Below are 26,184 nucleotides of genomic sequence, written 5' to 3' on the forward strand. Positions count from 1 at the left end.
AGAGAAATGGAAATAAAAACAAAAATAAACAAATGGGACCTAATGAAACTTAAAAGTTTTTGCACAGCAAAGGAAACCATAAACAAGACAAAAAGACAACCCTCAGAATGGGAGAAAATATTTGCAAATGAAGTAACTGACAAAGGATTAATCTCCAAAATTTACAAGCAGCTCATGCAGCTCAATATCAAAAAAAACAAACAACACAATCCAAAAATGGGCAGAAGACCTAAATCGACATTTCTCCAAAGATATACAGATTGCTAACAAACACATGAAAGGATGCTCAACATCACTAATCATTAGAGAAATGCAAATCAAAACTACAATGAGCTATCAACTCACACCAGTCAGAATGGCCATCATCAAAAAATCTACAAACAATGCTGGAGAGGGTGTGGAGAAAAGGGAACCCTCTTGCACTGCTGGTGGGACTGTAAATTGATACAGCCACTATGGAGAACAGTATGGAGCTTCCTTAAAAAACTAAAAATAGAACTACCATACGACCCAGCAATCCCTCTACTGGGCATATACCCTGAGAAAACCATAATTCAAAAAGAGTCATGTACCACTGTGTTCACTGCAGCTCTATTTACAATAGCCAGGACATGGAAGCAACCTAAGTGTCCATTGACAGATGAATGGATAAAGAAGATGTGGCACATATATACAATGGAATATTACTCAGCCATAAAAAGAAATGAAATTGAGTTGTTTGCAGTGAGGCGGATGGACCTAGAGTCTGTCATGCAGGGTGGGGTAAGTCAGAAAGAGAAAAACAAATACCGTATGCTAAAACATATATATGGAATCTAAAAAAAAAAAAAATGGTTCTGAAGAACCTAGGGGCAGGACAGGAATAAAGACACAGATGTAGAGGATGGACTTGAGGACATGGGGAGGGGGAAGGGTGAGCTGCGACCAAGTGAGAGAGTGGCATGGACATATATACACCACCAAATGTAAAATAGATAGCTAGTGGGAAGCAGCCACATAGCACAGGGAGATCAGCTCAGTGCTTTATGACCACCTAGAAGAGTGGGGTAGGGAGGGTGGGAGGCAGACACAAGAGGGAGGAGATACGGGGATATATGTATATGTATAGCTGATTCACTTTGTTATAAAGCATAAACTAACATACCATTGTAAAGCAATTATACTCCAATAAAGTTGTTAAAAAAAAACAACAAATCTTCCAACAAAGGAAAGTCCAGGACCAGATGGCTTAACAGGTGAATTCTATCAAACATTTAGAGAGGAGCTAACACCCATCCTTCTCAAACTCTTCCAAAAAATTGCAGAGGAAGGAACACTCCCAAACTCATTCTATGAGGCCACCATCACCCTGAGACCAAAACCAGACAAAGACACTACAAAAAAAGAAAATTACAGACCAATATCACTGATGAATATAGACACAAAAATCCTCAACAAAATACTACCAAACAGAATCCAACAACACATTAAAAGGATTACACACCATGATCAAGTGGGAATTATCCCAGGGGTGCAAGGATTCTTCAATATACTGAAATCAATCAATGTGATACACCATATTAACAAACTGAAGAATAAACACCATATGATCATCTCAATAGATGCAGAAAAAGCTTTTGACAAAATTCAACACCCATTTATGATAAAAACTCTGCAGATAGTGGGCATAGAGGGAAACTACCTCAACATAATGAAGGCCATATATGACAAACCCACAGCAAACATCATTCTCAATGGTGAAAAACTGAAAGCATTTCCTCTAAGATCAGGAACAAGACAAGGATGGCCACTCTCGCCATTGTTATTCAACATAGTTTTGGAAGTCCTAGCCACGGCAATCAGAGAAGAAAAAGAAATAAAAGGAATACAAATTGGACACAAAGAATTAAAACTGTCACTGTTTGCAGACGACATGATACTATACATACAGAATCCTAAAGATGCCACCAGAAAACTACTAGAGCTAATCAATGAATCTGGTAAAGTTGTATGATACAAAATTAATGCACAGAAATCTCTTGCATTCTTATACACTAACAATGAAAGATCAGAAAGAGAAATTAAGGAAACAATCTCATTCACCATTGCAACAAAAAGAATAAAATACCTAAGAATAAACCTACTTAAGGAGGTAAAAGACCTGTACTCAGAAAACTATAAGACACTGATGAAAGAAATCAAGGATGACACAAATAGATGGAGAGATATACCATGTTCTTGGATTGGAAGAATTAATATTGTGAAAATGACTATACTACCCAAAGCAATCTACAGATTCAATGCAATCCCTATCAAATTACCAATGGCATTTTTTACAGAACTAGAACAAAAAATCTTAAAATTTATATGGAGACACAAAAGACCCCAAATAGCCAAAGCAATCTTGAGGGGAAAAAAAAAAGGATCTGGAGGAATTAGACTCCCTGACTTCAGACTATACTACAAAGCTACAGTAATCAAGACAATATGCTACTGGCAAAAAACAGAAATATAGATCAATGGAACAGGATACAAAGCCCAGAGGTAAAACCACGCACCTATGGTCAACTAATTTATGACAAAGGAGGCAAGGATATACAATGGAGAAAAGACAGTCTCTTCAATAAGTGGTGCTGCAAAAACTGGACAGCTACATGTAAAAAAATGATATTAGAACACTCCCTAAACCATACACAAAAATAAACTCAAAATGGATTAAAGACCTAAACGTAAGACCGGACACTATAAAACTCTTAGGGGAAAACACAGGAAGAACACTCTTTGACATGAATCACAGCAAGATCTTTTTTTTTTTAATTGTTTTCTTTGTTTCTATTTCATTTATTTCTGCTCTGATCTTTATGATTTCTTTCCTTCTACTAACTTTGGGTTTTGTTTTTCTCCTTTCTCTAGTTCCTTTAGATGTAAGGTTAGATTGTTTGAGATTTTTCTTGTTGTTGTTTTTTAATTATTTATTTTTGGTTGCATTGGGTCTGTTGCCGTGCGCAGGCTTTCTCTAGTTGCAGCGTGCGAGGGCTACTCTTCGTTGCGGTGCACGGGCTTCTCATTGCGGTGGCTGCTCTTGTTGTGGAGCATGGGCTCTAGGTGAGCAGGCTTCAGTAGTTGTGGCACACGGGCTCAGTAGTTGTGGCTCGCGGACTCTAGAGCACAAGCTCGGTAGTTGTGGTGCACAGGCTTAGTTGCTCCACGACATGTGGGATCTTCCTGGACCAGGGCTTCAACCTGTGTCCCCTGCATTGGCAGGCAGGTTCTTAACCACTGCGTGACCAGGGAAGCCTTTTTCTTGTTTCTTCAGGTAGGCTTGTATTGCTATAAACTTCCCTCTTAGAACTGCTTTTGCTGCATCCCATAGGTTTTGAATCATCGTGTTTTCATTGTCATTTGTCTCTAGGTATTTTTGATTTCCTCTTTGATCTCTTCAGTGATCTCTTGGTTATTTAGTAACATATTATTTAGCCTCCATGTGTTTGTGTTTTTTATGCTTTTTTCCCTGCAATTGTTTTCTAATCTCATAGTGTTTTGTTCAGAAAAGATGCTTGATATGATTTCAATTTTCTTAAATTTACCGAGGCTTGATTTGTGACCCAAGATGTGATCTATCTTGGAGAATGTTCCGTATGCACTTGAGAAGAAAGTGTAATCTGCTGTTTTGGGGTGGAATACCCTATAAATAGCAATTAAATCTATCTGGTCTATTGTGTCATTTAAAGCTTGTGTTTCCTTATTAATTTTCTGTCCAGATGAATCTGCCCATTGGTGTCAGTGAGGTATTAAAGTCCCCCAGGATTATTGTGTTACTGTCGATTTCCTCCTTTATAGCTGTTAGCATTTGCCTTCTGTATTGAGGTGCTCCTATTTTGGGTGCATATATATTTATAATTGTTACATCTTCTTCTTGGATTGCTCCTTTGATCGTTATGTAGTGTCCTTCCTTGTCTCTTGTAACATTCTTTATTTTAAAGTCTATTTTATCTGATATGAGTATTGCTACTCCAGCTTTCTTTTGATTTCCATTTGCATGGAATATCTTTTTCCATCCCCTCACTTTCTCTGTATGTGTCCCTAGGTCGGAAGTGGGTCTCTTGTAGACAGCATATATATGGATCTTGTTTTTGTATCCATTCAGTGAATCTGTGTCTTTTGGTTGGAGCATTTAACCCATTCACATTTAAGGTAATTATCGATATGTTTGTTCCTGTTACCTTTTTCTTAATTGTTTTGGGTTTGTTTTTGTAGGTCCCTTTCTTCTCTTGTGTTTTGTAGGTCCCTTTCTTCTCTTCACTTAGAGAAGTTCCTTTAGCATTTGTTGTAGAGCTGGTTTGGTGGTGCTGAATTCTCTTAGCTTTTGCTTGTCTATAAAGCTTTTGATTTCTCTGTCAAATCTGAATGAGATCCTTGCCAGGCAGAGTACTCTTGGTTGTAGGTTTTTCCCTCTCATCACTTCAAATATATCGACGCCATCCCACAGTGACTTTTCTCCAGGAGGAAATCGGCTTTGGCAGTACTTTCATTCCCAGTGTGGAAACCAAAACATAGGGAGTGGACTGTAAGCTGCTGCCTCTTCTGCTTTTTTCAGGGCATATTTTTTCCTACTTCTTGAGAGCCGTGTTCAGTGAGCGTGCACAGCTCTATACCCAGCTCCTAATTCCTGAGTCTGTCCCTTAGCAGGAACTCAGTCATGTTGGCTGGCTGGACAGACGGACAGATGGACGTTGGGGGAAGGTCTTGTCTACACAAAGCTGGCAGAAACACACAGGTCTGCCCACTAGGGACCACATTCTTTCTACAAACCACATGGTACTCTCAGTGGTAAGGGCAGAAAATGGGTACACGGGGGACTGGGAAGATGGCAGAATGGCCGACTAGTTTTTGAGCATCTACTAGGCATTGGGTATCTAATAGAGTTTATCTTTTTCATTTAGCCCATGAACTTTTACAACAAAGACAAAAATGAGAAAAACTGGGGGTGGGCACCCAGCCAGCCTGTGGGCACACAGGCAGGTAGCAGAAGAGCTGGGCTCCTAAACCAGTTCTGTCTGACTCCAGGCCCCAGCTCACCTCCTGCCCACCAGGAAATGCTGCTGGTGTGACACTAGTCAACACAGAAGCCTGTATTTTCACTCCTTTGAGTTCGGTCTCGCATTTGATAGGACACCACCAGGGTAAAAACCAGAGACCCGCAGCCCAAGTCAGGACAAGAATAATTTAAAGAGTTGACGGAATGCTGCTCCCAAGGGTGGGATCCATACCTTTCCCACACTCACAAAAAACCAAAGACCCAGACTGTGAATGTAAAGGATTAAAAATCACCGCTAACTGGTTTTGACTTGCCTTATGCCCCAGCATTTGTTCTGTAGTTTTATCCTCCTCAACAAAATACAGTCAGGGGCAAAATACACAATACACAGACAGTTTCCGCTCTTCAGAGCCTATGAGCCTAATCACAATGGTTCACTTCACCCCAAAAGAAGATGTTTTACCAAAATGGGGTGAATAAAGGCTGGAGAGGCAGACTGGGATACTCAATTTTTGTTTTCGATTTGATTTTTGCCCTTTCTGCAAACTCAAGGGTGATATCTAAACACTGTTGCAATAGCAGTGGTCACGAGCACTTCCAGAGCAAATGTCATAGTTAAAAACATGCCTGTGCAGCCTGAGGGCTTCGGGTGACAGGAAGAAGCCATACTCTGTGTCATGCATCACTTGTCATTCCAGCTCATGCACTTGGCAGAGCCGAAATAAACCCAGAAACCACTAGGCTGCATCTGGGGTAAGATGCCCACACTTGACCCACAACACAACACAACACGTGTTATGTTGGCTCTGAGATCCACAGAACTACTGTCCCCATCACCATCCATGTGGGGCACCCCTGCAAAGCCCCAAGTCACAACTGAACCCACGCACAATCAGAATCCAGGCACAAAGCTGCCCTCCCAGTGCTGCCTGGTCATGAACATGCCCAGACCATCAAAGGAAGACCCTGGGGCTTTCACAAAAGGCAGGGAGCTCTGTGTCAACACCATGGTGAGGGCTTAGTCCACTGAAACAAGGACAGACCACTGGTCCCCATCTGAACCCTCTTCCAGGATCCCAGGCACCTCATCCTCCAGACCCAGGTATTGGCCAGGAGGATCCTGCTCACCTTGGTAGGAGGCAACCACATCAGCAAGCAGGTTCTCACCCGCCCAACCTCATTCCTCCTCGGCCCATTCCTGCCCCAGGCATACCTGCTGATCAGAGAAAGATGGGCCCACTCTCAGCCCCATGGCTGGGTCCCCATTGTCTCATTCCTTCCCCCTGGGCACAGTCACCCGATCAGGGTGGCATGTCTCTTGGATTTCAGGGCTCCCAACAGCTGGCTTTCTGGCGTCAAGGGTCAAAAATGTCCCCTTACTGGGTCAGCAGGTTTCCCTGCAGCAAAGCTCCTGGGCTTGAAGGCTTGCTTCAAACTTGGTCTCCTTATGACCTAATCGGGGGGTCACCATGCTCCTCAAGGAGCTCACACCCATGTGGTTCATTTTAACAGTGAACATTGTTCATTTTGAAGTGAACCCCCCCCTTCTTCCTTTCCACCCCAACATCCCTCAGACACGTCATCACTCTACACAGTGGTTAAGGCCTTGGGCTCCAAGGTCAGAAAGGTCTGTGTTCACATACCAGCTCTGCCAGTTAGGAGATGTCTGGCATTGGCAAGTTAATTCCCCTCTTTGTGCCTGTTTCCTAATCCACAAAGGAAGGTACTGCCTAGTTCATACCCTCTAGCTCAGGGGGTTGCTCTGACGCCTAGTGAGCCCATTTGAATGGACTACTCTGCAGAATGCTTTACACCAGGAGGGCTCGCTCCTCTTCTGCAAGCCTGGCTCTCCCACCCCGCACACTCTCCCACAGCAATGGCGACAGGCAGGGGAGGAGAGGCCACTGGGACAAACAAGACGTGCTTGGTTGACCGACGGCAGCCGCACAGACACCTCCCCTGGCTCTCCTCCTCATCCTTCTCTGCTCCTTCTCTCTGCCCTTTCTCATCTCTCAGGCCCCTGGCCTCTGCCCTCTCACAACCACGCTGTCCCGACCCTCCCCCGCTGTCCTTGGACGTCCACATTGCATCGGCTCCCCGCCCCCTTTCAGATGATGTGACCTCCCCCCCACCAGCCTGCATAGCGTGTTCAGGGGCACCTTCCTCAGCGCTGCTCTGACCACGCGGTCCTGCTCAAGGACCCTCAAGGAGCCAGCCCTCTCCCAGGGAGGACCACATCCACACCCCTCAGCCTGCTGTTCTTAGCTTTCTTCACCTCCCGTCCCATCTCCATCTGCTTCCCTGGATGTCCCCAGACTGGATGATTCACAAGTCCAACCTTTCATTGTCTGGTCTCAGCCTTTATCCCAGCAGATTCATTGTTTGCAAAGGTCTCCCTACTTGAGTCTTTTAGAGCCCATCTCACCCTCAGTTCCTTCACTGTGTTTTCCTTGGTCATGCTAGTGAGGCTTGATCTCCTTGCCCTAACTCCTCTAATCCTTTGGTTTTCAACCTTATTTGTGACACTAGTCTGGTGCCTGGTAAACACAACAGGAGTTTACTCGATAAATGGGTACCGAATGAACGGGCTGCAGTTAACTGGCATGTCAGGAAAACATCACTTCCCTTCCAGATTAGCCATGAGCCCAGACCTGGGGAAAGATGTGGTTGGAAATTTGAATCTAGACAAGACTCTCAGAGAAAGTATGCTATTTAAAAAAACATCGTTGGGGATTGTTTTAAAATCAACACCACATGAAAGATAAATTTGGGTTCAATCTAGATTTCCACACACCAGGTTTGCGCAAAGCTGATCAACCCCTATAAGCAACCTTAAGCACACAGCAGGATGCCACCCTCACAAGGGTGTTTTTACGTGATGGGTGACCACATACAGGTGTGTATCTATACATGTCTATATACACTAGCAATGATCTTAATGATCTAAAGATTAATCAGACGCTAAGTGTCACAGAGTACAACAGTTGAGGAAAACTTAGCTACATAGACAAATGTATGAAAATGTTACTACATAAAGGGTCATTTAAGTCCATGCAGAATTTATGGGCACTAAAATGTGCTACAATTATAGTATGTCTAATTTCCATCTCATACAAAACGCACCCACCCTCTCCTGGGGCTGCGTGTCTGGACACTGGTACCTCAGGCGTGGCCATCGGGGCCACCAGCAGGGAGGCCACCACTACAACCTGTCTCCCAGGACCACGTCCACGTGGGAATTATACACAGCGCTCGCAAGTGACTTCAACACTCACGGCCCATCCCTACGCCCTGCTGTGCGCATTTAAACACCACGAAGTGGTGCTGCTAGGCAAGTCTGCATACTCGCTACATAGTTCTGCTCCTATTAATACCTCTCTCTCCTCTTGGCCAGTGCCAAGTAAACTTAGACGTGTGCTTACACCTCAGTGAAAATACTACACCTCAGTGATCGAAGAATAACTAATTTGGGTAAAATGATGCACAAAGGTTCCAGGATCCCCAATGTGGGTCTCCGTTAGAGTGAAGGCACATGGCAGGAAAGCCAACTTTGGATGTGGAGGAGGCTCAGAGTGCGGTCCTGGGTCTGAGTCTTGGATGCCCCAGAAAGAAGCAAGGAGAGCGAGGTGGCTGCTGGGCACTGAAACACTGAACTTGAACAACAGTTTAATCATGAGGACAAGCTCCCAGCCACCCAGGACCACCAGGCAGCGTCTAGGAACACACCACAGTCAGCAATCACGTGCACGCAAAGCCTGCTCACATGACTATATTTTTGAAATTCCCAAATCCAACCCCTTGCCTTCTTCTAAAAAGGCCAACTCAGGATTAAGGAGGCAGCAGACCTTCAGGAACAAAAACAGTCCCACTGACTTGGGGGCAAATCGCCCATGAAAGAGGTTTATGGATTTAAAAGGCTAGGCTTAGGCTCCTAAGAACTTGGGAAGCAGGGTCACAGCTGGTTGACTCTAGACTTTCTTAGAGTCCCTCCCCAATCACAGGGTTTGTCTTCAAATCTGTGATTGTGCTGGTGGCTTATATAACCTCAGCACTCCTGGATTTCCTCAGTCCTTCGGGGGAAAGAGGTTAGGAATAGGCAAGAAGAGCACTAGTGAAATCAGGACAGCCTGTAATCACTGCTTCCCAGGGAAGGTAAGAATAGTGATCACGGCTGATCCATTGTGCTCGCCACGCCACAGTTACTGGCCTAGGCACTATTAAGCGCTATACATATAGACACACTCTTTTAATCCCTATTTTAAAATGGAGAAAACTGGCCTTTAAGTAGCTTGCCCAGGGTCATAGAACAGCAAGTGTTCTATGCTGGGCTTCAAGTTCAGGCCACGGGTACTAGAGTTTGAACCATTAACCATTTGGCTGAATGCTCAGGTCTTGGCTGTTATTCAAACTAGAAGGAAGGAAACTAATACATAATGAGCACCTACTGTGTGCTAGGCAGTTGCTAAATGATTTTTCACATTATTTCATTTAATCCCTTCCAACAACCCCCTAAAGTTGTTAGGATTATCTCTGGTTTGGTTTTTACAGATGAGAAAACTGTAACTTGCCCAAGTTCACCCAGCTTCTAATGGCAGAACTGAGTGAGATTCAAGTCCATGGCAATCGGACTCCAAACCCCTTGATGAAACAGGTGAACTTCACGGAAGTAACTGCCTCAGAGACCTGACAATATCTCCAGTCTTACACACTCGATTCTGTCATTCAGGTGCCCCCCGTTTGTCTAGCTATTGGAGGAAGTGACCGTGAGAGGTGTCTCCGGCTATAGTCTGTTTTGTTGACCACTTAGCTGCACCCTGTGGGGTTTCTTGTTCTTATGCAACGCTGACTTTTGGTTGTTTTCCATGTAGGGTGTTTGTTGTCTCCCCAGCTAGATTTTAGCACCGTGAGGACAGGGACGTTGACTAACATTTCCTTGTGTGACCCCCCCTCCCCCCGCACGCAGTACAATGCTAAGAACAGAGATGCGGATCGGGAAATATCTTCTGAATAAAGAGAAGACTTTTAGAACTGTGCAGCTCAAAAGTAACTCAAGTATTTCCAGTTTCTTCTACAGCAAAGAAGTTGGGCACAGTAGCAATTTGCTGCTTTCAGTCATCAACTCAAGAGGCTCCTGGTGCACACATGCCTCCTTTTAAGGGTAGGTGTTCCTCCTGGAATTGTCCTTGTGGCAACATCTGCAAAGGCTCAGTCCTGGTCTAGGTGAGACCATATGCCAAGGTTCCTCTGTTCCCCTTTCCCCGAGCGCCCACCTCACTGCCGGCTTCTCCACCCAAAGGTCCCTCTCACGACAGAGCTGACAGTCAATGACCATAGGCTCCTAGAACTTCCCCAGTGACTCAGCCGGGGAAGAGGAAAGATGAGGGGCATCTTTCCAATCACCAGGCCAGCAAAGAGGCAGATGCAGACCATACTTTCTCCAACTTTTGGAGAAAGTGACAAGCTCCAAGCAGATGCTTTGGCACTTCCACCAACTCCCAACCAGATGTCAGCCCGCAGCAGCCAACAGATGAACCCAAATGTCTTGTGTGGTGTTGCTGCACTCAACCTTACCACTCCCTGCCTGGTGACAGATGGTGAAACAGCCCAAAGCAGAAGAACTGTTTCCTTTGTCTGATATGTCACGAACTGTCATTCCTAAAAGTAATTCATGTGACAAAACATGTTTCTAATCCTCCCAAGTTTTCTTCTGAGTCTGGTTGGGCTTTCTTTGGTGACAGCTCTCCCCTTCCAACTTTCAGAGGTGAAACTGAGACCAGGGGGTTTACTCACAGGCAGGCACTGGAAGAGTGATTTCTTAAAGGGCTGCCACAAGCCAGACCCACTTCAGGGTGCCCATCCAGAAACAGGCTGGGCTCTAAGTAGATTTTTCCAAAGAGCCAACTTCATAAGGCAACTACCCTTGCCTCATTATCCCAGAGGGATCTGCAAAGAAAAAGAAATCTAAACCTTGCACCAGGAAAGCTATTAATCACCCATATCTACCACCACCCCAAGAAAGCAACGCCATCAGCTCTCGCCCTGGGATTCAGGGAGTTAATCAGGACCTACATACATGAGGTCATCTCCCCTCCTACTTGGCCTGACATTTCCACCACTAGTCACTCCATAAGTAATGCCTTACAGTCTAATCCCTCTTCTCTTAAGTGTGAACTCAGGAACTTTTCTATTCACTACTGCATCCTCAGAGCTCAGAATGTGGGTTGGCACAGAGTGGATATTCAATAAATATTTGTTCAAACAATAAACAAAGGCTGTGGTGCACTGTCTCAAAGAAACCATAGCTCCCAAGAATTGACATAAAGGTCAGAGTGCTTGGCCCTATAAATGGAGAGTATAGCCCTTAATCTGAGGTTGTACCTCATGAGATAGACAGCCAAGGGGATGAGAGCCTTCATTCACTGACTCTCATTTGTCACATTACCTGCTGTCAACTGGGGAGACACCTGGAGGCTGGCCAGAGTGGATGCAATCCAGGACAAGCAGAATTCAAAGAGAAACAAAGACTGGATGGCCAAGGGCCTGTGTGGTTTACTCACAAGCGACAGAGATCTGGCCCACAGTGGGGGCACCCTCGTAAAGGACTTGGATTTTTGTGGAGTACCATGAGAATACAGGGCCAGCGTTCTTGGGCAAATAATGGGATCCCCTCTTCCCTAAGGAGAGACAGAAGAATTCCGGAGACAGAAAAGTCAATTATCACAGTCACAAGGGCTGTCTGAGCCCCACCAGTCCCCACTTGTTACCATGGGTCGGTGCCACTTGCTAAATGTAAGGGGCCTGGGAGAAAATGTGGTAACATCAGGACACCAGGCCCTTAGGAGAAGGCTTCTTACTCGCGGGAGCCATCTCCTGACGGTAGGGACTAAGTCAGTTCTGTGCTCTGCCACCACTGCCATTTCCTACACTGAAGAGAGGAGCCATCCAAGGCACACAGAGATTGAAAAGCTGCTTTGTGCCAATCTCTGGCAAAAGGCCCTTCTTGGCATCAAAAGGAATTAGAATGGTCCACAGGACCTTAGGAGCTGCATCATGGCTGAAGTCAAAGGGACCAAATCAGCAGGGATGCTCCAGAAACCAGGAGCTCTGGGAGAGGCTCCTACAGCCAGAATGACCGGAACTTTTTCTGAAATGAATAGCTGACTCTAAAGCGAAGAATGGTGAGCCCTGTAAACCGAGGGTATGGTCCCCTAATCCAAGGTGGCTCTTTACAGGACCTGATTTATGTACAGGAAGCCCTTTTACTCTCTGAGTGTCACGAGGCAAGTCCAGAGTCCTTTTTTCTTTCTTTTTAAGGGCACGTAAAAGCCCACATTTGCACAGAATTTCAGTTTTCAAGGCACCTGCACATCCAGCATATAAACTGAGCCTCAAAACCATCCAGTGAGGTGAAGAGCCAGATGCCCATAGCACAGGAGAGGCACAGAGCCTGGCAGGGGACCGTCCTTTTCTCCATTTTGTAACTGAGTTGGCTCAGCTTGCTGAAGTCACAGAGGTGATCAGCAGTGAGGTAACATCGGGACTTCTGATGGTCCCATTCGCAGCCCTGCTCTCTTCCCACAGAGCCTTGCTGAGCCACGACAAGGCACCAAGCAGCCACGTAGCCCAGGAAGACATGGTCTGAGACCCAAGATGAACCAGGGTCTGATGGGGTCCTTTGCAATGGGTGTTTGTTATGTAACTGAGAAATGCATCTGGGTCATCATACAATGGCTAACAGTTACTCTGTACCTCTTATCAAAGTTCTTTCTGGACAGTGAGTCAGAGGCAGTGCAATGAGTGGAGAGAACATCAATGTCTCTGGGAGTCTCTCAACAAACTTACAGTGGTGATCTGGGCCCTGCGGACACAACTTCCTACCCCCCACAGTAGCCTTGAGAGAACCAAACATTCCCAAGGAGGGCTCTCCTTACTCCACAAATAAAGCAAAACATTGTCAAGATGCCTGTCCCAAGGCCAGAGGCCGAGAATGTCTCTTGGTGGCCCGGTCTTCCCAGGCCTTACCCTCCCAAGTCAGCCAGCCCCAAAGAGGAAGGAGCTCTACCACCCGCAGCTCTTCCTGAGGACCTGCTTCCAAGGCCATAGAGTTGAGGAAGCAGGTGGAGGGGATTTTCTCAGGAGGCCCACTTACACATAAAAGGTGAAAAAGATTAGTAAGAGGGTTGGGTCAAGCTGTACTCTTCCCCCACCCACCACCCCCATCCTCCCGAGGCCACAGCCGACATGTTATTCGATGGCAATCACAGAACATGCTCTGGAATCTTCCTTCAGCAATGAGAAGACCATTCCCCAAAGTGTAAAACCAGAACACCAGTCGTCCATCTTTCCATTCACATGTTCTCAGTCCCCACCACGTGCCAGGCATGTGGCTTCTTCCGGCCTGTGTTCTATGAGCAAGGTCTTTAGGGGGGTGACCTATTTCTAGAAGGGTGGTGATGTCAGCCCCAACCTAACTCATCAGCAGAGACTGGACAGGCAAGTCTGCTTAAGTTCCTGACCTATGGTGTCAGGGAGGAGGATCTGTCAGCAAATATTCCTGGGACAGCAGCTGCGATGAAAGAAAGGCCCAGAATCCAGAGATACCAGAAGGAATGCTGTAGAACCTGAGTTTGGCAGGGAGGGAGAAGACGGATGTGCATTCAGTGAATGTCTGCAGAGACTCATCTGGTTCAGGAGCTTTCACAACTCCTTTGACTTAAGTGGTCACCCTGTGAGGCTGGCTTCCTTATTACAGATAGGTAAGCTGATGCCCAAAGAGAGCAGGTGTCTAGCCAGAGGCCCCAAATACAGGGGTCAGCAGAGCCGGGTCAGGGTCCCATGGCTCCCACACCAGGAGTTCTCCAACTTCAGGGCGCGTCACAAGCCCTGAGCTCCATCCCGGACAGGCTAATTCCTTGGATCTGCCCCAGCGCCCAGGAATCTGCATTTCTAACAAACACCCCAGGTGGTGCTGGTGGTTCATGGAGCACACTTAGAAACAATTGACCTCCACTGCCCCAAGGACGGAAATCAAGAGCTAATTCTCAGCTGCTGGCTTCCCTCGGCGTCCCAGGCAGGGACAGATGGTGGGACCGGTGTGTGTTCCTGCCTAGCTCCTCGGTAGAGAAGCAACCGGCCTCTGAGTTCACTGAGTGGCTCCACAAACATGTCCAGCCCCAAACAGGAAGCTGCGGACAAAGGTCTGAGGAGGCGAGGACTGCTCAAAGGGCAGTCACCACCCCAAACAAACAGCCCATTGCGACGGACCCTGCTTTAACGCCAAGACTCAGGGCGGCTCACTTCCTATATTTCTGAGTTGATGGGCACAGCAAACGGCCCTGAGCGCAGACAGCTACTTCCAGAGCCAGCAATGGGAGACCCAGCCATGCCAACACCGCAACGTGGAGCAGAAATCAGGAATTTCCAGGGGAGAGGAAAAGGAAAAAAAAAACAAAAAGGAAGAAAAATAACCTCCAACCTTGCTCCAGCTTCCGTGCCCCCTCCCTTCTGGAGCTGGCAGGGTTGTCTAGTCAAAAGGGATCTCCTGGAACTGAAAAGGGCTTGTGTTCACCTCCTCTCTAGAGAAAGAATCGGATGGGAGCCAAAGCAAACACCACTCCACTCGTGGTTGCGAGGCACACTGTCTAATCCCGAGAAGTTGGTAAGCAAGTGAAAGCCAGCCCTACCTCCCATCCCCCTCCTGCAAACACACATGGCATTGGTGTTCTCTGCCCTTACGCTGGGGCAAGACCTCATCTTGAACTGTGTGGGGCTCAGAGGCCAAGCTACAGTTTTTGCAAAGCCTAAAAAAGGAGAGATGCCTGGAATAAGGTGGGGAGGCAGAAGAGCCAGGATGGGCTGCCAGAACCTGCAGGATACCTCCAACCGCTGAATGATTCAGCAAAGACAAAGGCCTCCGTCCTGAAGAACAGAGAGAAAGGAGATGCTCCCTTGGGTTAAGTTTGGGATGGTGCTAGATAGAAGTCAGGAGACAGAGAAGAAAGAAGAGGAAACACCCGCTTTCACCTTAGCCCTATAGTTCTTCGTCATCCCTGATGGGGATCAAACCAATTCGCATGGGGCTGTTTGATGGTGGGGGTTGGGGGAGGTGAAGGCAACGGAAGGACATCCTGTTAACAGCGTTGTTGGATAAAGATCAAGAATCAGGCAGTGGAAAACAGCTGGGTCCACCTGATAAGCCTGGGCATCCCACTTCCTTCAGTAGAGTCTTAGGTTTGTAAGACTAAGGTCTGATGTGTGGGGATGAGAACTGGCCCAGTACCTACGTCATCCCTAAGACCCCAAAATCTTCACCACAGACAACCGGTCTCATCAGCCACATACTGGGAAGATAACACCATCTCCTGGCACCAGCACAGCTCTTAGTTTGAGTAGCTCTCAAGAGGAACAAGTCCCCATCAAGATACTGCCTGGAAACTTCCAGAAAGGCCCACCTTCCCCTATTCACCCAACTCCTGGTCACTTCGCTTGTTGAGAATCGGCTCATAACCATCACCTCCTCAGGGAAGCGGTCCCGCTGGCTCCCCACTACACTCACTCTGGGGTGTGTCCTCCCACACGCTGTGACCCCTCAATGTCCTGTGCACATGTACCCTTAAGCCTGCCACACGGTGGTATTGGGAGCATTTAAGTGTTGGCCTCTCCTTCTAGATCAGTGGCCAATTACCTTTATTGATGATATAGTAGTGACAGCACCTGTTCTTCATTTAGCAGACAAACTCTGCTGGCTAAGTGCCCTCCACTTACTGTCTCATTTACTCCCCTCCTCCACTATTGCAGGAGCCAATATTATCTCCATCTTACAAAAGAAGAAGCCAAAAGTTAGAAAAGTTAAGGGTCTTGTCCAAGGGTACACAGCAGAGCTAAAGATGTGTTCTCAACCACCCTGGGTCCAGCAGAGTTCAAGGCACCCCGTAAGGACTGAATAGCTTTTTCCACTGAAGGAGTAAGATTGAGTCACGTCAGGAAGACAATCCAGGCATGAGAGTCCCTTCCTGCAACCACGTGAGCTCTCAGCTAACTGAGTGGTCACCTTAATTCCTTTCAGGAAAGGAATACCTGTTTATTAATCTGTCCATCCATTTTTAAGCGCCTGTTATGCCCAGAGCCTTGACATATGGGAGAGATGTATTAGTCAAGGTTCCAGTCCTTTGACAAGTTTCCCATTTAGTAAGAAGAGGAGGTGGAGGAAGAGGGGAAGAGGACAGGAGAAAAGTTACGGAAGAGGGGGAAACACAAACCGTAGAAAACAAAAGGCCAGTATCCACAGAAACTCAGCAAGCACACAGAAGGGCAAGGACCGCTTTCCTCCAGCACAGAGACTGAGGAGATGACGGCAGGGGTGAGCAGTTACCCAGGTACCCAGCCAGAGGGAACACCTCCCAAGCAGTGTATCTTTTCGTTTGTGGTGCCAGTGGTAAAATATATATATATATATATATATATATATATATATATATATATATATATGGCATAACATTTACTATTTTAATCATTTTTAGCTGTACAGTTCAGTGGCATTAAGTACATTCATATCATTGTGCAACCATCACCTCCATCCATCTCCAGAACTTTTTTCATCTTCCCAAACTGAAACTCTGTACCCATTAAACACTAACTCCTCGTTCCCTCCTCCCCCAGCCCCCCAACCACCATTATACCTTTTGTCTCTATGAATTTGATTACTCGAGATTATCTGTGGTATAATAAAAATATATTTGGTCTTCACTTCTGGTTCCTGGCACAGAGCTCTAAACCCTGGGCATTTCCTGAGTGATAGGACTGTCCTTTGTTATACATAAGGATCCTGTTTCCAAGGACTGTCCTTTGTTATTCATAAGGATCCTGTTTCCATCACACCTGAGTTTAGGCTATGAGGTGACTTAGAGTGGGACCCCTCCAGAGCCTCAGGATGGAGGTGGTTTCCAGAAGACCAAGTGATTAAAGTTTGGGAACTTTCAGCCCCACCCTCCCCCCACCCCTGAGAAGCAAAAGGGAACTGGAAATTGAGCTCTAGAAAAACTCTTGAACAAGGAAATTAGGTGAGCTTACAGGCTGGTGAACACATCACATCAAAGTGCTAGGAGGGTGGCCCACAGAGGCTCTGGCATCTCCTCCATTTGGCTGTTCCTGACTTGTAGCCTTTATAATAAACCAGGAAAAACAGCTAGTGCTTACCTGAGTTCCCTGAGCCATTCTAGCAAATTACAGAACCTGAGTAGGGCTCGTGGGAACCCCCAACTTATAGCTAGTCAGTCAGAAGTCTGGGTGGCCCCCAGGGCTTGCAAATGGAGACAGTCTTACGGGACTGAGCTCTTAACTTGTGGGGTCTGCACTAACTCATTAGTGTCAAGAGTTGAACTGAATTGAATCGTAGGACAGCCAGTTGGTGTTAGAGAATTGAAGAATTGATTGGTGTCAGAAAAAAAGACAGCTCAATACCTCACATAGGTAGAATTACAGAGTATCTGTTTTTTGTGACTACCTTATGTCACTCAGCATAATGCCTTCAAGGTTCAGCCATGTGTAGCACGTGTCAGAATTTCCTTTCAAGAATGAATAATATGCTATCATATGTATATTTCATATTTTAACAATCATCCACAGATGAACACTTGGGATCCTTCCACCTTTCAGCTATTGTGAAGAATGATGCTATAAACATGGGTGTACAAATATCTGTTCAAGTTCCTGCTTTCAGTTCTCTTGGGTAACTACCCAGAAGTAGAAATGCTAAATCACATGGTAATTCTATTTTTAATTTTTTTGAGGAAATGCCATACTGTCTTCCACATGACTGCACCACTTTACGTTCCCATCGGCAATGCACAAGGGTTCCAATTTCTCCACATTCTTGCCAACATTTCTTACATTTTTCTTTTTCTTTTTTCTTATTGATAACTGTCTTAAGAGGTATGAAGTGGCATCTCATTGTAGTTTTGATTTGCATTTCCCTAATGTTGAGTTCCTTTTCATGTGCCTATTGACCGTCTATGTATCTTTTTGGGGGGAGAAATGTCTATTCAAGTCCTTGGCTCATGTTTCAATTGGGTTGTGTTTTTGTTGTTGTTCAGCTGCAGGAATTCTTTATATAGTCTGGCGCTTAACCCCATATCAGATATATGATTTGCAAATATTTTCTCCCATTCCATGGACTGCCTTTTCACTCTATTGATAGTGTCCTCTGATGCACAAAAGCTTTTAATTTAGATGTAGTCCAATTATTTGCTGTTGTTGTTGCTGACGCTTTTAGTATCACATCCAAGAAATCACTGCCATCACTGCCAAATCCATTATCATGAAGCTTTTTCCTTATGTTTTCTTCCAAGAGTTTTGTAGTTTTTCCCAATACCATCTGTTGAAGAGACTGGTGATAATTATGTGTCCATGTAGGTTCATCAATTGTAACCAATGCACCACTCTGGTGGGGGTGTTGAAAATGGGGGAGACTACACCAGGAGGGGGTGAAGGGAGTATGTAAGAAATCTCTGTACCTTCCTCTTAATTTTGCTGTGAACCTAAAACTGCTCTAAAAAATAAAGTGTAGTTTTTTAAAAAGGCTGTCCTTTTCCTCTTGAATGGTCTTGTCATCCTCGTTAAAAACCATTTGACCATATATATGTGAGGGTTTATTTCTGGACTCTATTCCTTTGGTCTCTCTGTTTGTCTTTATGCTGAAACCACACTGTCATGATTACTGTAGCTTTGTTATTAGTTTTGATATCAAGAAGTGTCAGACCTCCAACTTTGTGATTCTTTTCCAAAATTGTTTTGGCTATTCAGCATCCCTTAAACTTCCACATGAATTTTAGGATGCATTTTTCTTCATCTGTGAAAAACATCATCAGGATTTTGATAGTGATTGCACTGAATTTATAGACTGCTTTGTGTAGTATTGACATCTTAACAATATTAGGTCTTCCAATCCATGAACACAGATGTTTTACCATTTATTTGTGACTTCTTTAATTTCTTTCAGTAACATTTTATAGTTTTCAGCATACAGGTCTTTCACCTCCTTGGTTAAACTGATTCCTAAGTATTTTTTTGGATGCTACTGTAAATGGAAATGTTTCCTTAATTTCCTTTGTGGATTTTTCATTGTTAGTGTATAAAAACACAGTTGGTTTAAAACGTTGCAAATTTGGTCTGCTTTGCATTCTCGGGTTTGCAGAAAGGAACTGGGTACTGGGAGGCACAGCAGTTGGATGGGGTCAGGGCAAGGGTGAGCAAAATGGCCATGAAACTTTCTACCATTCTGAATGTGGTTTTTTCTTGGTTGGGCGTTTACTTGGTTGCTGTAGATCTTTGACTGATTTCCAAAACTCCCATAGGGAAGATATTTTAGCCAGTTTCTAGTTTATTTAATGTTTCTGTGGGGGAACAAGGGTCTGGAGCTTCCTGGTCCACCATCTACTGATGTCACTCTCCGAGGCTTTAGGCTTAACCTCCAAGCGGTGTATCTTCAAGGAGAGAATCAAGAAGCCAGACTGGTCAGAGCAGAGACAAGGCTGGGAGGGAACAAGAGACAGGCTGGATGGGAAGGACGAGGGAGGAGGGGTCCTGCATGCTAAACTGAACACTCAGACTCGATTCCACGGAATTGTCAGGCCCTGAAGAACGCCTGCCAAGGCAACACGGCCAAGACAGAAGTCAGGCCAGGCCAGCCAGAGCCTCTTCTCATGTAGTGCACTGAGTTGAAGGTCAAAGAAACAGAAGGATTAGGAGCTTCTGCTATGGTTCCACCTCACAGGCCTTCAGGGCTGCCCTTACCCAGACCCCCAGGGCCCTGAGTCTATTTTCAGAACCTTAAGTGAATCAGAATTACGAGCCCCGTCCCAAGCCCATCCTCTCCCCTCAATCTGGAGAGTGAGTGGCTGAGCTCCCAGCTGCATCCACCTGGGAACTGGACCCATCACACAGCAGCACAAAACACACCAGCCCTGACAAGAACCTGGCTCCAAGCAGGAGGGCGCCTTCCCTCAGCACGCTGCTCCTCTCCTAGAGATTTCAAGTCTGCTCATGAGCCTCACCTGGGAAGCCAGGTAAAAACACAGGCGCCTGGGCCCCTCCCCTAGAGAGGCTGATTAGGAAGTCCAGGTGAAGGCCCAGGCATCTGTGTTTTGTCCTGACCCCAGAGGTGAGGCAAATGGTCACTATTTGGGGGAGCACTGGTCTAGCTTCCTTCCCAGAGTCGCCAGACTCTGAGCTCATCCACCTGCCCGCATCTTTGGTGAGGGCTTTGCGATGAAGGACAAACCAGAACTGGAATTCGGTTCCACTTTACCTTCCCCAGAAGTTTCAAACTGGAAGTTTTATCTGACCCACAATTTTAAAACATGGAAAATAATAATAATAAAATAAAATTTTGAGTTTTATCAGCATTTTAAAAAACAGGGGCTTTCCTGGTGGCGCAGTGGTTGAGAATCTGCCTGCCAATGCAGGGGACACGGGTTCGAGCCCTGGTCTGGGAAGATCTCACATGCCGCGGAGCAACTGGGCCCGTGAGCCACAACTACTGAGCCTGCGCATCTAGAGCCTGTGCTCCGCAACAAGAGAGGCCGCGATAGTGACAGGCCCGCGCACCGCGATTAAGAGTGGCCCCCGCTCGCCGCAACTGGAGAAAGCCCTCGCACAGAAACGAAGACCCAACACAGCTAAAAATAAATAAATAAAATAAATAATTAAATAATTAAAAAAAAAATTCAATGTTGTAAAAAAAAATAAAAAACAGATTTCATAAGCCAGACACGAAGACAAATATTGCATGATTTTGGTTATATGCGGTACCTAGAATAGGCAAATTAATAGAGATAGAAAGTAGAATAGAGGTTACAGAGGAGGAGTTACGGTTTAATGGGCACAGAGTTGTTGGGGATGATAAAAGTGTTTGGGGTATAGATACTGGTAATTCTTACACAACATTGTGAAACTATTCAATGCCATTGAATTGTACACTTATGAATGGTTAAAATTATAAATATGTCTATTTTACCACAGTTAAAAAAACAGACTTCACATAAAAATCTGGATTTCTGGTTTCTCTTTAAAGAAAAAACAAATGAGACGTTCTGACAACGCTGGTCATGCTGTGTATGTGAACAGTTGGCAGAGGCTGAAGCAGCTGCCACCTCCAGCTGGGACACGTGCTCTTACGATGCTGTGACCCCTCCACACTCCAATGTCACTTTTCCTTTGTCACACTTTCTACGACCTGGCTGCCCCTATGAGCATTTGAGGGTTGGTCTTGGCTCTACCCCTTCTCATTTCAGTCTCCACTAGCCTTGCTCTGCTCTCGCAGCCCCTGCCTGGTCCTCTCTTCCAGTCAGAAGGGGAGGCCAGCAAGTGGTCAGCCCCATGGGCAGGTGCTTCATGTGCCTTGACAATGACCACAAATGAAAGCACAGAAGAGCTTGCCTTCACCTCCCCAGATGTCACTCAGCTTGAAAGTTTCTCTGACATTGCAACAGCCAGATTGATAAGCCTGGACTTTAACACACCCAAGTGCCCAGGAGTCTGGAACAAGATGAGGCTGACCATTCACCTCATGACCTGGACTCTTGAGTCAGCCTCTGGACCACCCAGCCTTGCTGGGTGACAGAGGATCAGCCAGTCCAGCAAACACAACCTCCTCAAGACTGGACTCACTTTCTTAGAGTCCATCTTTGTCTGCTAGAACCTGATTTCCAAATGCTTGAAATATGATAGGGTTCAGGACACAATACCCCCAAATTTGGTACCTTGGCATAGTGAATATTTTAAGCTGAAGCAATTTGAGAGAATTGAAAAGCAGGAAGGTCACTCTGACCTCCTCCCCCTCCTTCCCCGAAACAAGCCTTAAAACCCTCCTGTGGGAGATGCCCTCCTGGTACACAGAGGAAGGGAGCATCCTTGTCTCTCAAGACCCTTGTCTCTGAAGATAAAGGGGCACTGCCTCCAAGAATCCTGACAAACAGGCCTTGCTCAGTGGCCCCCTGGTTCTACAGACCTCAGACTCCTTAACCTGTCACATCCCTCCACCACTGTCTGCTCTCCAGCAAATCTGGCATAGAAGTGCACAAGTCTAACTCTTCCTTCATTTCCTTACAAAGTCTCCCGTGTCACCTAATACTTATATGAAATAATTATGGATGATTTTCTCTTATTAATCTGACTTCGTCAATTTAATTTTTAGCTGGGGACTCTAAGACAGTCAAGGAAAACCTTTTCCTCCCCTACAGTTAGCACCATCGTTCCAGACATGGTGGGAAATGTTGCTAGTCTGTAAGCGTAAAATACATGCCAACTTCCAAAGACTCACCGTAGGAAAAGAATGTGAACCAGCTTGTTAGTAATTTTATTATATTGATTACCTGTTGAAATACTATTCTGGATATATTGAGTAAAACCGAACATAGTCCTAAAACTAATTTCACTTGTTCTTTTTACTTTGGTAAAAAATTTACATTTTACCTGTTTCTCATGTGGCTACTAGAAAATTTAGTCATATATGTGGTTTGCATTTGTGGCTTTCATTATATTTCTATCGGACAGATAGACCGTGGCCGCTGAAGGACTGATTCTGTAAGGTTACTGTATTTTTTTTTTTTCTTTTTTTTGGCCGTGCCGCGCGGCTTGCGGGATCTTAGTTCCCCAGCCAGGGCCTGAACCCAGGCCACGGCAGTGAAAGCTCAGAGTCCTAACCACTGGACCGCCAGGGAATTCCCAGGTGACTGTATTTTCTTTTCCTCGAAAAGCAAACTGATTCTCTCTAGACTTTTTCTGGGTGGCGCTGTGCTATGACCTGCCCAAGGGTCCCGGAGGAACTCCCTTCTGGTCTCAGGGCCGGAGGCTCTTCATCGGGGCTGGGGCTGCCTTGAAGATCTCTTCCCGCTCCCACATCTCCCTCGCCCTGTGCCACCAAGCCGTCACCAGACTCTCTCACGAGGCTCTCTTCTCAGCCTTGCTCAATAACCATATGTCCACATCACTCAAAACCCCAGATGGTTTTCCCTGGAAACAATGGAACCAGTGTTGTTAACACTGCCGGGCTGCTACCACCTGTGTGAGGGTCACAGGGAAGTGCCCCAGCTGCAGTCCAAGACTCCCTGCCCTCTCTCACGCCAGCTCAGGATCCACTGGTTTCTTCTCCCCAGAGCCTGGAGTCCCACCTTCCTGAGGCTGAGAGAGGGAGAACCAGCCCCTCAGCAACCAGCACGTGGGGAGGCACTGCTAATGCCTGGAACTTCAAAACAGAAGGCAGGTGCTAGCTCTCAAATTCTAGAGAAACTGCTGGACACTTTATCACCACCGACAAGCCACAACCCTTGAGACACAGGGCCAAAACTTGAAACTCAGAATCCTGCCTTTTTTTTTTTTTTAAATATACGCTTTGTCCACCTGAAGACTCAATAACGGCCCACTGACAGGGGCTCTGGGGCTGGAACTGGCTTCAAACGTCCTTTCTACCACTCAGCACCAGTAGGACCCTGGATAAGGTTGCTCCATTTATCTGGGTCTCAAGTTCCTCACCTAAAACAACAGGGACAACCCCACCCACGTCAAAGGTTAAAAAAATTAAATAATGCATGAAAAAGTGCCTTGCACATAATAGGTGTTTGATAGATATTAGCTTCCTTCCCCTTCAGTCTTCCCATAGCAATGACACGGAGAAGATACTTAAAAACCTCGCGGAGAACTGAAAACAAATCCTCTATACTCTCATCTGGTTGCTTCTTTTTTTTTTTTTTTAAGTACCAAGAATCTTTATTCTCAGGTCTGATACTGACTCTGTGGCTGCAGATAATGTCACTATTTTGAGAATAAAAGGTCCCATTATCTTCATTCTTTGCAAGTCTTCAGCCACAAAGTTATACCTTATTCCCATAACAAGTTAAGTGAATCAGGCTGGAAGGGGATTCAGGAGGTACACTGACAATAAAAGCAAAGGGGAACACACACTTTTACAAGCATATTGTTCTGGTTGCTTCTTGTGCGTGTGCTTTTTAAAATCTGAATGTTGGTGCCTGATACAATTTAAGAGGGTGGTAGCAGAACTCTGCGAAGCAGGGATTCTCTTTGCAGCCCTAGCACAGCGTCTGGCAAGGCAGGTGCTGGGCAAATGCTTGTTGAGTGAAGGAATGAGTGTTGGATTTAGGCCAGCAGGGACTGGTGCCTCGTGGAGCCTATCAGAGAAGCACTAGAAGAGAGGGGTCAGAATTACCATGAAACAGGGGTTTGGCTGATCAGTGTGAAGTCTGCGGCCACAAAGAGTTACTCTCCGGAAAGATGCTTCCAATCTGTTTAGACAGCTTTGTGGAGCCTCTTTTTTTTTTTTTTAACTGCAAAGCTCAAGGTGTTCTGTTAATATTTCTCCTCCATTCGGCCATGCTTTCCTCAGAGAGAAAGGTTAAAACATATGCCAAGAACCAAACACAGTCACAACTACGTGAGGAGGCATAAACAATTCAGCTTTTCATATTTCTTTTTTTTTTTAACTTAGCACAGTGGGTTAAGCCTAAAAGAACACACTAAATTGATGGCTCTGTGATACAAATATATGCTGTCAGGGTGTTTTTAAATGTAAAATTCTTAGCATTTTCTGACCTTGGTGGGGAGTGGGCATGGGCAATGAGTAACTATTCTTACTAAATTTTAAAGATATATTTGGTTTTAAGTTCCTTTACAGCTGTGTGCAGAGGGGTGTGAAAACCAATTCGTTTTTGCTCCATGGTGAACAAAAAAAAGTGTTGGGTTCTCTGATCTCACCAGGCCACCTGAGGGCCCGGTTAGCTCTTCTGCCCTCCCCAAACAATGGGTTTGGGATTGCAGTGACCCTGTCTGAATCCTGTTGGGGCTGCGAATAGGGAGATTTAACCCTCTGGAAGCTTGAAAAGTCCTGCGCATCTCTCCCCAGCTTTACCCTCCTATAAAGAAAACATCCAATAATGTCAAACCTGCCAGCAAAGCTGCAATGGAGATGTTCAAATTCACAGTCACATCACCTTCGACAAGAGGGGGTTGGTAAATGTCACCCTTAATACCTATTTTTTAATTGCCTTGAACAAAAAGATCCAACCTGTTTCATCCCCAGACTTCAAATCCATTCAATCTTCTGAACATTCAAACCCACAGGTTAAAGAAAACTGGGTAAAGAATTTTATGTTGCTTGTTTGTGCTGAAGAAGGCCTGTCTGTTGCTTTCACTGATTGCTTACACTATTACCCAAGTGGCAGGCCTTACTGGCCTGAAAAAATTTAGCTCAAGTTACCTTTTTGGTGGTAAAGATGAACAGAATGGAAATTTACCTTTAGAGAAGTTTGGAAATTTCTGACCCAAATAAGAACTTCCTAAACGAAAGCTTAAATATTCTAAATGTAATGAACAGGTAAGAGAAAACAAGCCTACAAGAACTAAGGGTTACTGGTCATTTGTTAAATGCATAGCCACAAATGCATGTGCTTGGGAAGAAGTGAGATGCCAGGCAGTGGTCCACATAAAGAAGGGCCCCGTAAATAGTAAATTGCTTCAGCCTTTCAGAGACAGCAATCAGACTCACGACATGCCCACCTTTCTGGGTCATATCCACACTGAGATGCAAAGAATTTGAGATTCTCCTTCCCAAAAGAAGGAAAGACAAAGGATTAAGATATGAGCTTTCCAGGTCTTTCCAAGGTTTCTAGGCCATGAAAATTCAGAGCAAGAATTCGACTCCATCCTGCTGCCCTTGGCTCTAAACCCCAGGGAAGGAGGTTGGCACAAAGCATTGTTCCCACTGTCCTGGCTTCAGCTGTGTATAAAGAAGGTGAGAGCAGCGCCAATGCCACCAGGGCCCCGCTCTGCCTTTCCATGTGGTGCAGGAGATACTGTGCTCTAGGAAAGCTGGTTGGACAGGAAAAAAGCTCCTGCCAACTTCTGATGACACAGAATAGTCTGACGCCCAGGGACTGCTCCCCGGGAAAGAAGAGCTTTCCTGTCCAAGCTGGTGAAGTAAGTTCAGGAATGAGATCATAAAAACACCATGTGTTCCAGAAGCACCCTTTCTGCTGGTGGAGGAGAAACTGTGAATGACAGCAAAGGCCCCTCCTTCTGTTTCCCCACTTCTCTTACACAGTCACCCAGTCACAATCACTCACTCACACTATCAGTCACACCCAGCCACAGTCACCCAG

At 45.7% G+C, this 26,184-nt stretch overlaps 1 protein-coding gene across 5 annotated transcripts in view; it reads right to left on the minus strand.

The window, feature by feature from the left end:
- The window catches only part of FLVCR2 (FLVCR choline and putative heme transporter 2), a 65,004-nt gene that overhangs the window by 37,672 nt on the left and 1,148 nt on the right, over positions 1-26,184 (minus strand). The window lies entirely within an intron of this gene.

Source organism: Balaenoptera physalus, assembly GCF_965194825.1.
Source record: "Balaenoptera physalus genome assembly, chromosome: 2".
NCBI classification, from domain to species: domain Eukaryota; kingdom Metazoa; phylum Chordata; class Mammalia; order Artiodactyla; family Balaenopteridae; genus Balaenoptera; species Balaenoptera physalus.